General features: G+C 36.9%; 1 non-coding gene across 1 annotated transcript; it reads right to left on the bottom strand.

Moving 5' to 3' along the window:
* Positions 1–4,455: 4,455 nt before the first annotated feature.
* LOC119470920 lies at positions 4,456–4,562 on the bottom strand. The gene has a single exon (XR_005199897.1). It is a non-coding gene; the product is annotated as a U6 spliceosomal RNA (small nuclear RNA).
* Between the last annotated feature and the right edge of the window lie 7,850 nt (positions 4,563–12,412).

Below are 12,412 nucleotides of genomic sequence, written 5' to 3'. Positions count from 1 at the left end.
AAAAAAAAAAAAAAAAAAAAGTTATCCAGGCCTGGTGGTATGAGCCTACAGTCTCAGCTACTTTGGAGACTGAGGTGGGAGGACCACTTGAGCCCAGGAAGTTAAGGCTATAGTGAGCTGTGATCACACCACTGTACTCTAGCCTGTGCAACAGAGTGAGGCCATGTCTCAAATTTAAAAATAATAATAAAAAAGAATGACTATAATGGAGAGCAATGGGAATGATGCTGAGACTTTTTATGATCATCACAGAACTTCTCTCCAAAGTTCGAAGAACTCTATAAACAGTAGTTATCTTTTTTAGTGCTAAAATTACAAGTGTGATGACTAAAATGAGCTAATTTATGTGGAAATGATTTGCTATTATTATTACCTGTTACCCATCTCCCTAACTAGATGGTATCTTTCTAGAAACAGAAAATGTGTCTTATTTATCTTTGTTATCTATAATGCCATGTTTGTTAAATGTGTCTTATTTATCTTTGTTATCTATAAAGCCACATTATTAGGACACTGCCAAACAAAGGCAAAAGATGTTTGTGGAATTGAATTCAATTGGATAAAATATTGTATTTTACAAATTAGAGATAAACCCCTAAAAAGCAAAAAGTAGCTTAACTTTCTTTCTGAAGTACATTCATACTAAGTGGCACTTAGTCAGCAGGTAATATCAGCAGTCAATAACACTGGGTCACCTTCTGCTTTGATTAGGAGACGATCTGAAAAAGCAACCAGATTTGGAAGCATGGGAGAGATGACAGAAGGAGGCGGATAAAGATGCAGAATACAGTCTTGGAAGCCTTCATAGTTCTGACTTCATATCTCTGAAAGTCTCCTCTGCCTTCAACTGATAAAGGACCAATTAGAAGTTCTGTCAGGATATGCCTGGCCATATACAAATATAGATTGTTTTTCTTTCAATGATTTGAAAACTTTTGCTTAAAATGATTATTAAAAAACTTCAGAGGACTTACTGATTGAGCTATTATTTTAAACACCTAATTTCAGGCTCTGGCTTATTTGAGGGGGAATAAACCCTAAGCAAAACATTTAGGGGAAAATTGACCAGTGCTATTGTACATTGAAGAAATTGTTTTTCTAAGCAAGTTACTGCTTAGTCATACTTGTATTCAGTATTCTATATGACACAATTAAATACAGATTCAAAATCTGAGTTCATTCAATAAAAAAATAATGGCGACAGTCTTGACTCTCAATAGCTCTTCCGGAAATTGTTCAGATTATCTATACCTTTCCCAAGACATTTTCATAGAACTGATTTTCTTTAGCAATGTTTCAGGTAGAAATTAACAGAGAAGGTAGTGGTGATTCTTACCTTGCAGTGTGCTTGTTAACTATGCATATTCCTGGGCTACTCCTTTTGAAGACAGCTAGGGCCAAAGACCCTGCATTTTCTTAAGCATGTGGTAGCCATCATGCTGGTACTCTCTGTTCTATGCACCACACAATGAAAAACAAAGAGCCAGAAATGGGTCATCTGTCTAGGCTGACTGACACTGAAATAGGAACTACGTGCAAGCCTGCTGCTATGCACCGTAAAAACAAAACCTCCCAGCACTTGAAAGTTAGCCCACCACTGATATATCTACAGTAGAATTTCCATTATTTGTGCACTAGAAAACAACGTTCCATAACTTTATTTACCCAGTACTGACAGTGCTGTAATAATCTCTAGGGCAGCATCAGATTTCTGGATTTTTCTAATATGCTTTGTATATATATATATATATATATATATATATATACACTTTATTATCAAATGTAACAGATGACTCACACACACACAGGTATATTTAATATATATATGTGATATATACATATATGTAAATGTATTGCTTACATATATACTATATATTTATGTATATGGTTTAGCAAATTATTATTAGGAAAACACTCTTATAACAACCATCCAGGTCAAAATTTAGAACTTTGCCAGCCACCTCCACCCCAGAAGTGCTTCCATCTGTCCCCTTTCCATCACAGAGGCTCCATCCCTCCAAAAGTGACCACTTCCTAATTTCCACAGCAATCATTCCCTCACAAGAGTGCCTGAATATAATAATTTACTTTTGCCCAGTTTTTATCTTGATATGTCTTTTAAGTCTCTTCTCCATTTTTTTTTTAAACAGGTTCTCACTGTTTTGCCTAGGCTAGTCTCAAATGATCTGCCCACCTTAGCCTTCCCAGTAGATGGATTATAGGCATGTGTTACCAAACCCAGCTTAAGTCTCTTCTAATCTCCTTTTCTATCTGTATTTCTTTTTCATACAATTTATCTGTTGAAGAACTTGGGGCACCACACCTGCAGAGTTTTTCACAATTTGGATTTGTTGATTGAAGCCATACGAAGCAGTCCAGCCTAGTGGTTCTTCTGTCTTCTTTACTTCCTACAAACTAGCATCTGGATCCTGAGGCCTTATTCATCTGAGCTTCAATTTATTTGACAAAACTGGATCACAGTATTTTTTTTTTTTAAATCAAGAAGGGTATTTAACTTCATGGCTAGGCATGGTGGTTCACACCTGTAATCCCAGCACTTTGGGAGGCCGAGGCCAGCAGATCGCCTGGCTCAGGAGTTTGAGACCAGTTTGGGCAACAAAGTGACACCCGGTCTCTACAGAAAATGCAAAAATTAGCCATACGTGGTGGTATGTGCCTGTGGTCTTAACTACTCAGGAAGCTGAGGTAGGAGGATGGCTTGACCCTGGGAAGCGGAGGTTGCAGTGAACTAACACCACTGCACTCTATCCTGAACGACAGAACCAAACCCTGTGTCAAAAAAAGAGAGGCATTTAACTTTGATTTTTGCTCTTTTTTTGATAGTTGGTGATATCAACTATTTTGGTAGTTGATGGTCAGTGGTGCCTAGATCTATCAATGTACTGGGAGTTTTAGCATAATGATATTCTGTCATTTTGTTTTTATTTATTAGCTAGAATAATTTCAATAGAAGATGCTTCCCTTTATCAACTGTTTGATCACAGAGGTACAATTCATAAATGAAAGTTAAGATAAATGTTTGATTCTTTCATTCTCTTTACCTAGTTTTTGAGGAAATGAATTGGTCCTGTCATACTCAGAAGGTAAGCAACTGGCTGCCTTACTTGATGTCACTGCATACTTATGGATTTAAACATTTTTGATCCAGTTTGATTCATTGTAGTTCTTGACCTTACTGGGGCTCAAATTGTCCATCGTTGGACAGTGGGATCTCCTTCAGTCTAGCTTCCAGTTGAGTATTCTATAATGGTAGTCTTTGATAGCTTCTTTGCTTTTCTTGTATGTGATGTAAAATGAAATATTTTTCTAAAAAGCCTTGGTTTCCTTTAATGGGAAAAGTTTTTCCAGACCACTATCAAGGCAATAGTGCTGTTCATTACTACTGAATTGGTAGTAATGAATTCAGTTCATTACTACTGAATTGGTCACTGTTTCTAGGCTTTTTTAATTAATAGAGCTAGAAAAAATGTATATTTTAAAATAAAAACCTATGAGTTCTTAACTGATACATCGAATTTCAAATTCAGAACTATAGGGTTTTTACCTAATATCTTCTATAGTACATCTATATTTCCTTTCTTCTACCCCAAAAATTTGTGATGATGGAATTAGAAGATCCCATACTTACTTTTTGTTTTATTTCTCATTACATATATGATAGCTTCAGAATAACAAAACTATCTTAATACTACTAGTGCTGGTCCTGAAGCAATAGACTAGGACAAGTATTTATAAGATAACTGATTAGGGTGCCTTTTATCACCACAGAAGACAGCAGGTTCACCTCTGATTTGTCTTTAACTGGTCTTTGAGAGCAAAGAACTTATATCCTAGTCTCACTGTTCACCACGGTTCATATTATACTGTTTAGAAAGTTGGGAATTTTATAAGTTCCTTTAGCATCTTCAAGGTCCATCCAGAAGGAAAAAAAGGCTCAATAAAAATATGACAAAGAACATGTGATCATTAGTTCTCCTCCAAAGGGGGAAAAGTCCTTTAGTTTTAGAAGGCATACCCTGAGAGGATTTCTGCCTCAGCAAACCTTTCCAGCCTTTGCAGATCATCACAGAATATGCAAAAGGACAAAAATCACTGAAAGTCGTGATCAACAACATACCAAAGAAACTGCACTCTAATGCTAGGTATGCCAGGTAAAGCACTCTTTCTTTTTTCTTTCCAATATAATTGCTATAGGTCACAGGGTTATGAAGATGGGTCTTCTCTTCAAGCAACAGTCTGTGAACATCTCTTCATTCGCCATCTCACATGGCAAAAGTTGTACAATTTACATATTTGCTTTGTTTGTTCAGTGGTCTATAGGTCATTTCCATCTTTACTATGTCTCTCTGCCTTAGGAAATTCTTATAGGTCAAGTACTTTGTCTATTTTGCCTTATAGAGTATAGTACCACATGCAAATAGAGTCTTTAAAAAAAAAAACACAGAACACTTCACAAATTTGCTTGTCATCTTTGCACAGAGGCCATGCTAATCTTCCCTGTATCATTCCAATTTTAGTACATGTGCTGCCAAAGTGAGCACACAAATAGTCTAAATATATGCTGATGTTACCAACACTGAATTCACAAACCATGAAACAAAAGCTTGAAGATGATTGTGAAAAGAATAAATGAAACAAAAAATGTATCCAGATCACTTTGCACCATGCTAGGCATCAAAGAGTCTGAATTTTTGGCCCCTGTGTGTATCGGTTATCTGCGTCCCCATAGATTGCCGAGCCTCAGTTTCCTCATCTATAAAGGCAGTGCTAGATGGGTGAACTCTACTCTTAAGCTCAAAGATTTTCTTTTGTTTTCTTTCTCTGTTATTTTGTGTACTCTACCCATAATTCAGTCCAAGCTTTAGTTACTTAGAAGTTTTTGTATATCTCTGAAAAACCTTGTTAAATTTCTATTATTTCTTCCCAGTAGTAGAACGAATACTAAGTGGGAATCAGAAGACTTGAATTCCAATCCTGAAGACATTGAAAGTTATCTCTCTGATATGGTTTGGCTGTTTCCCCACCCAAAGTTCATCTTGAATTGTAATAATCCCCATGTGTCAAGGGTGGGGCCAGGCGGAGATAACTGAATAATGAGGGCAATTTCCCCCGTACCATTCTCCTGGTAGTGAATAAGTCTAATTCGATCTGTTGGTTTTATAAATGGAAGTTCTCCTGCACAAGCTCTCTTGCCTGCCACCATGCACAACTTATCTTTGTTTCTCCTTTGCCTTCTGCCATGTTTACGAGGCCTCCCTAGCCACGTGGAACTGAGTCCATAAAACCTCTTTGCTTTATAAATTACCCAGTCCCAGGTATATCTTTATTAGCAGCATGAGAACAGACTAATACACTCTAGGACTCCTGCAGGTCACCCTGCCACAGGCTCTGAAATAAGAGTGCAGATCCATACCACCAAGCTGAGGAGGAAAGGTCTACGGTTCATTCAGAATGAAAGTTAAGATCCCCACTTTCACTCCAGGATTAATGTTCTGAGGGGCCCTTTTGGATGTGTTTTCCTTAGTTGCTATGCTGGGTTCAGGCCATTACTCCTCCACCCTCCTACTTATTCCCTTCCCAGGCAACAGGAACACACAGAATCCTTTGAGGCTCATTTTCATCTCCCTATACTACCTGCTGCTCTTTCTTCATTACAGTCATTCAAGATTTTACCTTCCAAATAATCTATCAATCTCCATTAGCAATTTAGATTTGTTTTATCTAATGGAAATTTCTAGCAACTCTCTTGAAATTTTGGAGCATTTCAAGGTATAAAGGACCTTACAGGTGAATTTACAAATGCTTTCTCTTCCTATTCATTAGTACTTTTATACTGAAGTGAAAGAAATGAAAGTTCTACTTGGGATTTCATTGCTGACTCATTGTATGACCTTGGGCAGCTCTCTTAGATGTATTTTTTATATATTTAGATCATGGCACAGCTTCTAAGGATGTGTTTCTATGCCTTCCTCCCCCACATAAATAAATATCCACAGCAACTGGCTTGACTCCTGATTTGTATTTAAACACCTACAATATGTCTGTTGGAAGCTAACATTACAGACACAAGTTTTTAGGTCTCACATCTGAGAGTCCAGAAAAGGAAATGAAGCCTCACAGGATCAAAGTCCTTTGGTTAGGACTCTGAAAATTAGACAACAATAAATCCAGATTCTGAAGCCAGTATTGTTCTTTCATGTAGGGTAGACAGGAATGCAGGGAATGCAAGCTGTCAGTTAACCTTTAGAAAGCTCCCATTACCTCCCATTGACCTAACAAATTTATTCATAGGATTCTTTTCTAAGGCAATAATTAATTTACCTACTGAAATGCCATCAAATACTTGTTTATTTGAAAATAAAGCATAAGAAGAAAGAAGATGAGTTTAACATGACGTATTTCACATAAGGAAAACAATATAGAGATGCTAAAAATTATATTGTAAAATATATTTAATGGCATCAGAAGATGCTCAAGGCATATTGTTACCTTAGAAAAAGTAAGTTATAAAAGAGTTCTATACAGAAAAAAGTAAAGCTATGCACACTGAAGGAAAAAATATTTCAAAGTTGTTCATAGTATTTTCTCTAGGTGGCAGCATTACAAATGATTTTTATTGTACTGTTATCTATATGTTTAAAATTTTCTCCACTAGAGATTTATTTCTTTTGTGAGAAATAAAAAAAGAAAATAAAAAGTTAAAAAACAAGTCAGTTGCATGGCAAAACCACAGTTAAGGAATGCATGTCAGCCTATGCACGAGAAGGATATAAAGTGTTATATCAAAGTAGGCAACTGAAAAAGACCGGTGTCAAAGCGACAGGATCCTTAGATTCTCAGCATTCTTTTGGTACAAGCAGGGGCCTCTCACTTCACAGTCATCCTCATTCTTTTAGTGCTCTGTGTCAGGTGGCTAGCTACTATTAGCCAGGTATACAGTTAAATAATGCATCATTAATTCCAGCTACTAGGATTATTAACTGTGTTTGCTCTGATTTTTTTTTTAAGTTAGCCAGATTGAAATAAAGACATAGGTGAGGAAAATACACTTATTAATCTGAAATAAGAGTGGGAATGTAAACCTTACCCATTCCATCTCCCTTTTAATTTGAGTGATTGCTTTGCCCCAGAGTATAGCAGAATAGATTACCAACCCTCTTCTACATTTTCACATAAACGCACAAGGCAGGAGATGGTTCTATGGACAGATTCCATCACTTGACAAAGCAAGATGTTGTTTACCTCCAACACCCTAAGATGCAGAATCTTCCACTTTCAACCTTTGAGTAATTACTGGGGGAGTAAAGGCATCTGAGAACTTAGCATTCCCTTGGGAATACTCTTTGCATGACTAAAATTTAAGCCCTTCACAATTCCTTAGAGATTACTGCAACATATAATTTTTGCTAATTGATTTATATAAACTTATGTTTATTCCCAAATACTGATAGATTTGGGAATAACTGTACTGATAGATTTTCTATCTAGAACATTTTCTGGAAAATTTATTGCTGAGCATTGGAGCCTAAATTAAAACACAGAATCCAGCTTATGTCTGAGTTATGAAAATCTAGTTTGGTATTTTGCCTGCTCCATGCTTAACTGACTGTTCATATTATAACTACTCTTCAGCAAGCCCTAGCCATACAAAACAAGACTAAAGTCATCAAATTCCAATAATGCAGTTTTAAATCTACCCTCATTGCCCTTTTCCAGAGGCCCCTCTGGGAAATAAAAATAGATCAAAATAACATATCTGACCACCAAGTACAGCAATCATTCATTATTAATGTCTTAAAGTCATGCCAAAATGGAGGATGAAGGGTCCATTAAAATAATCCTATAACATTGATTAAGACTGCTCAAAGGACACTGTAGTTTTGAAATCAGCTGCCAGCTAAGAAACAAATTCAATTTCAATGCACTTTCTAAACCTCCAGATAAATTTTATCTCTAAAGTCATTTTTAAACTCATTGCTTACTTAGATTGACCATAAACTTAGTGAAGAAGAACTTTCTTCTCTCTGCTTATACACACAGAATTCTACTCATATCAAACAATGAGTGGAGTTTCAGAAGGTAAACAAAAGGAAACATAGGATCAAAAAAGCTCTGAGTAAACAGAAATATCAACCAAACCTCAAGTCATCTCTTTCAACATTAATCAACATTATTAAAAAGCACCTCTCCACAGTATCCTAAATCTTATGCCCATCCCACCAGTATTTAACTGCAGACAAAAAGCATCTTGTGAATGTCTAGTGAAAAACCAGATGTTCACAAGTAAATTAACAAGTAAGTAATAAAATTAAAGAAACAAAATAAAAGGGACAACTGAGCTGGAGATACAGAAAATATGGATAAGAAAAGACTATGTGAGAGATTTACAGGGATGGGACAATTTATATGATCTCTCTATGATTTATACCTTATCTGCTTCCAAAAAAGGGGGGAGATTGCAGGTGACTTACAAATAGTAAGGTATACTATTGAAGTTAAAATTTCAAAACACAGGAAAGAGAAAGATGAGCAAGTTATTTAAAATGAGATTGTTGCTGTAATTGAGCACTCAGTTTAGCTTGGTGAAAGGAGGAGAAACTGTGTGTCCAAAAGTAGATGGCTGAACAAAAAGAACTGGTGTGGGGAATTAAAGATACAGAGGGACTATCAATAGTTAATACAATCCTAGCGCTGTCTGTCCATATTATAACTACTCTTCAGCAAGCTGTAATCCTAGCACTTTGGGAGGCCAAGGTAGATGGGTCACCTGAGGTTAGGAGTTTGAGAACAGCCTGGCCAACATGGTGAAACCCCATCTTTACTAAAAAATACAAAAATTAGCCAGGCGTGGTGGCTCATGCCTGTAGCCCCAGGTACTTGGGAGGCTGAGGCAAGAGAATTGCTTGAACCAGGAGGTGGAGGATGCAGTGAACTGAGATCTGCCATTGCACTCCAGCCAGCCTGGACCATAGAGTGAGACTCCATCTCAAAAATAAAAAAAAAAGGTGACTACAAGAGGGTGGCAGTAGATGATTTCTATAAACAGAATGAAGCAAACAAATACCTGAAACACCCAAACAAGGAAGATCTTGGGTCCTTAGAATTGCATGGCATCTTTGTGACTGTAATCCAGACTCTGGAAGACAGAGGCAAGATTCAACAGAGAAAGCTAGATGTACAGAGGTCTGGTCTGAAAAGAGCTGAACTCCATAATCAGGGAGAAGACAATGACAACAAGGACATTCCTAAGGAAAATTTATTTCTGAAGCTAGCAAAAAATGGACTCTGCAATTAAAATTTGTCCATGTTGCTTATTCATTCACTTATACTACATCAAGGATTTGTGATCTAGGACTGCTCACACAAATGTCAACAATGTTCTCACACTATAAGCAGAAGGTGGAGAGTAAGTGTGGAATGATTTTGGTCAGAGGAGCCTATTCTCCTTCTTCCTCCTTCAGGTCGGTGCAAAGCTCAAGATCATCCAAAGAGTAAGGATTAGATTGGCCAGCTTGACTCCAGAGATTTCACATAGCTAACATTGGAAACTAAACGAATGCTTCCTTGAAATGAACAAATATTCCGTGATTATATGATGAGGGCCAAGAGACCATCTTGAAGTTGGAAAAAGTAGTTAAGTACCAAATTATAAAAGCATCTGTTCTCTATAGAAAGAATAAGCCTCTCTTAGGCTTATTTAGGTGGAATTTAAGCCTTATTTAAGCCTCACTTAGGTGGAAAATATTGGTACAGCTTAAGATCTATAAATAGGCTATATAAGTGGCAGAACAAAAGCTTAGAGAAAACCATGTTGACAGAAAGTAAAAACAAGTATACAGAGAAAATATAACAAAATAACTCCTGGGAATAAGATTGTAGGTAATTTTTTCTTCATATATATATATATATATACACACACACACACACACACATATATATATATAAATTATAACACATAAGTAAACACCTGGAGATATATATATATATATATATATATCTCCAGGTGTTTACTTATGTGTTATAATTTATTATAGGAACCAGGTGTTTACTTATGTGTTATAATTTATTATAGGAACATGGAATATTTTTAAATACTTTGGTGGCTTTGTGCTTGCATGTTTGTTCTTTGGCATATACAAGATCCAGCATTTTAAAAATAGGAGGCAATGATAAGTGCATTATAGCAGAGAGGCACTATTAATAGTCATGGGAGAAGAGCTGGGCAGAGGGAGGAAAAAATAACACAAAGGCTTTTGTGTAAGAGCCCTGGAATCTGGTGCTAGCCAGTGCTAGATCCCCTTTCAAGTGCTCCGCCCACAAGGATACTACAGCCAAGTCCTTGCCCATGAACTGGCCTCAAAACTTCCTTTAAATGAAGCCAGAATACATTTTGTTTTTCAATCTGCGTGAGATCAGCTGCATGGTGGTGCAGCAGCTAGGGCTTATGGAATGACAGAGATTTCCGGGAGAGGCAGCTTCAACAGGAATGAAGGAGCGTCAAGTAACATACAGCAAATGTAAATGGACACCAAGGGTGGAATGACCGGACCCCTGAAAGGACTATAAACAGCCAGCAGACTCCTAGCAGGACTCTATTTGGAGCCAAACCGAATCTGGGAGTTCTGATCACGCTGGCTCGCCAAAGGGCAGACAGTGCCCTAATCTACCCTAAGCAGGAAACTGGTGTCCTGGAGCCACCTCCTATCTTGTGAAGACACAGGACAGACAATGTAATTTTTAAAAGTGCACTCTCTACTCCACATGTACAGTCAAGGAGAATTCATAAAACACACCTACCACACAAATGGCCAATGGAAAGATTTGTAAAAACTTTTCTAAGAAATTATTTTGCAACAGAAATAATGTGAGTTCATTACAAAAAAAAGTTAGAAAAGATAAGACAAAAAATTAATCAGAGACTGTGTTCATCTTGTTTACTACTTATCCTTAAAAGCCCCAAACTATGCTTGGTACAAAGTAGATACTCAATAAACAGGCTGAGGTGGGCAGATTGCCTGAGCTGAGGAGTTCAAGACCAGCCTGGACAAGATGGAGAAAACCATCTCCACTAAAAATACAAAAAAAAAAAAAGAAAAAAAGAAAATTAGCCCGATATGTTGGTGTAGATGTGTAGTCCCAGCTACTCAGGAGGCTGAAGCACAAGAATCGCTTCAACCCAGGAGGTGGAGGTTGCAGTGAGCCAAGATCGTGCCCCTGCACTCCAGCCTTGGAGACAGAATAAGACTAATATTCTGTCAAAAACAAAACAAAAAACAAACAAACAACAACAAAAAGTAGGTACTAGGTAAAAAAAAGTATTTTTTACTCATGGCAAAAAATAAACAACCAGTGAAGAGTAATTAGATAAATCACTAATAATCCTATTGTTCATAACAAGTATCATTTTCTAGATCATAGCCTATATTTGTGTTTTTACTCAAAAACATATAAATAGTCTCTCATGTAAATAAGTATGTCTCATATTTCCCTATGGCTGCCTAGTATTTCATTTTATGAACACACAACATTTATGTAGTCAATCCTTTGTAGCTGGACATCTGGCCTTGCAATAGGTTTCATTCTCTTAAAGGCACAAATACCCTATTGATCAATCACCAAATCCTGCTGAGTTTTTCCTTTTGTTAGAATGTAAGTTCCACAGGAATAGGGACCTTTTCTGTTTTTTCTACAACTGGATCTTCAGAACCTAGTATAGTTTTAATGATCAACAAAGAATGAATAAACAATGGTTCTAGTGTCTGTCTCCTTTTGATTTCTATTTCAACTACCCTGTTCCCATATGAACTACTGGCATAGCCTTCAAGCTGGTTTCCTTCCTCCAGTATGTCTAATCCCTTTTCCCAAGGCAATCATTCTTCACTGAATTTAATACCAATAATTGCCCCTTTCACTATGTGATGAATTCCCTCTTTGATTATGTGATTTTCTTGTTCAGAACAACCTTAAGGGCTGTTAGGATAGATTCAAAAGTCCTAATACTAATTTATCAAGGACCACCATAAAAGAATGACAAAATGTTTTAAAACAGAAAGGCATCTTAGAGATTTTTTTAGTCTGAAAGCATCATTTCACATCTCAGATAACTGAAGCAGAAGATTCAATGTTTGTCAAAGTCACAGGCCTGTTAGTGACAGAACTCAGGTGTCTGGGCTTGCAGGCCATGGCTTGTTCCTTTAGACCATTTTGAGCTGCTTACCAGTCTACCTTGCCAGTTTCACCTCCTACCCAGATCCTCATTTCAGAGAAAACAGTTTTCATACTATCCCTGAAATAAGCCTGACTCATTCTGGCTCTTGCCTTTTGCTCATGGCATTACTGTTGCTTGAATCATCGTCCTGTCCCTCTTCTGTATTCAATCAAATATTTTTCA

Source organism: Cebus imitator, unplaced genomic scaffold, assembly GCF_001604975.1.
Source record: "Cebus imitator isolate Cc_AM_T3 unplaced genomic scaffold, Cebus_imitator-1.0 Scaffold44, whole genome shotgun sequence".
NCBI lineage: Eukaryota > Metazoa > Chordata > Mammalia > Primates > Cebidae > Cebus > Cebus imitator.
This window is presented reverse-complemented; position numbering and strand designations above follow the sequence as displayed.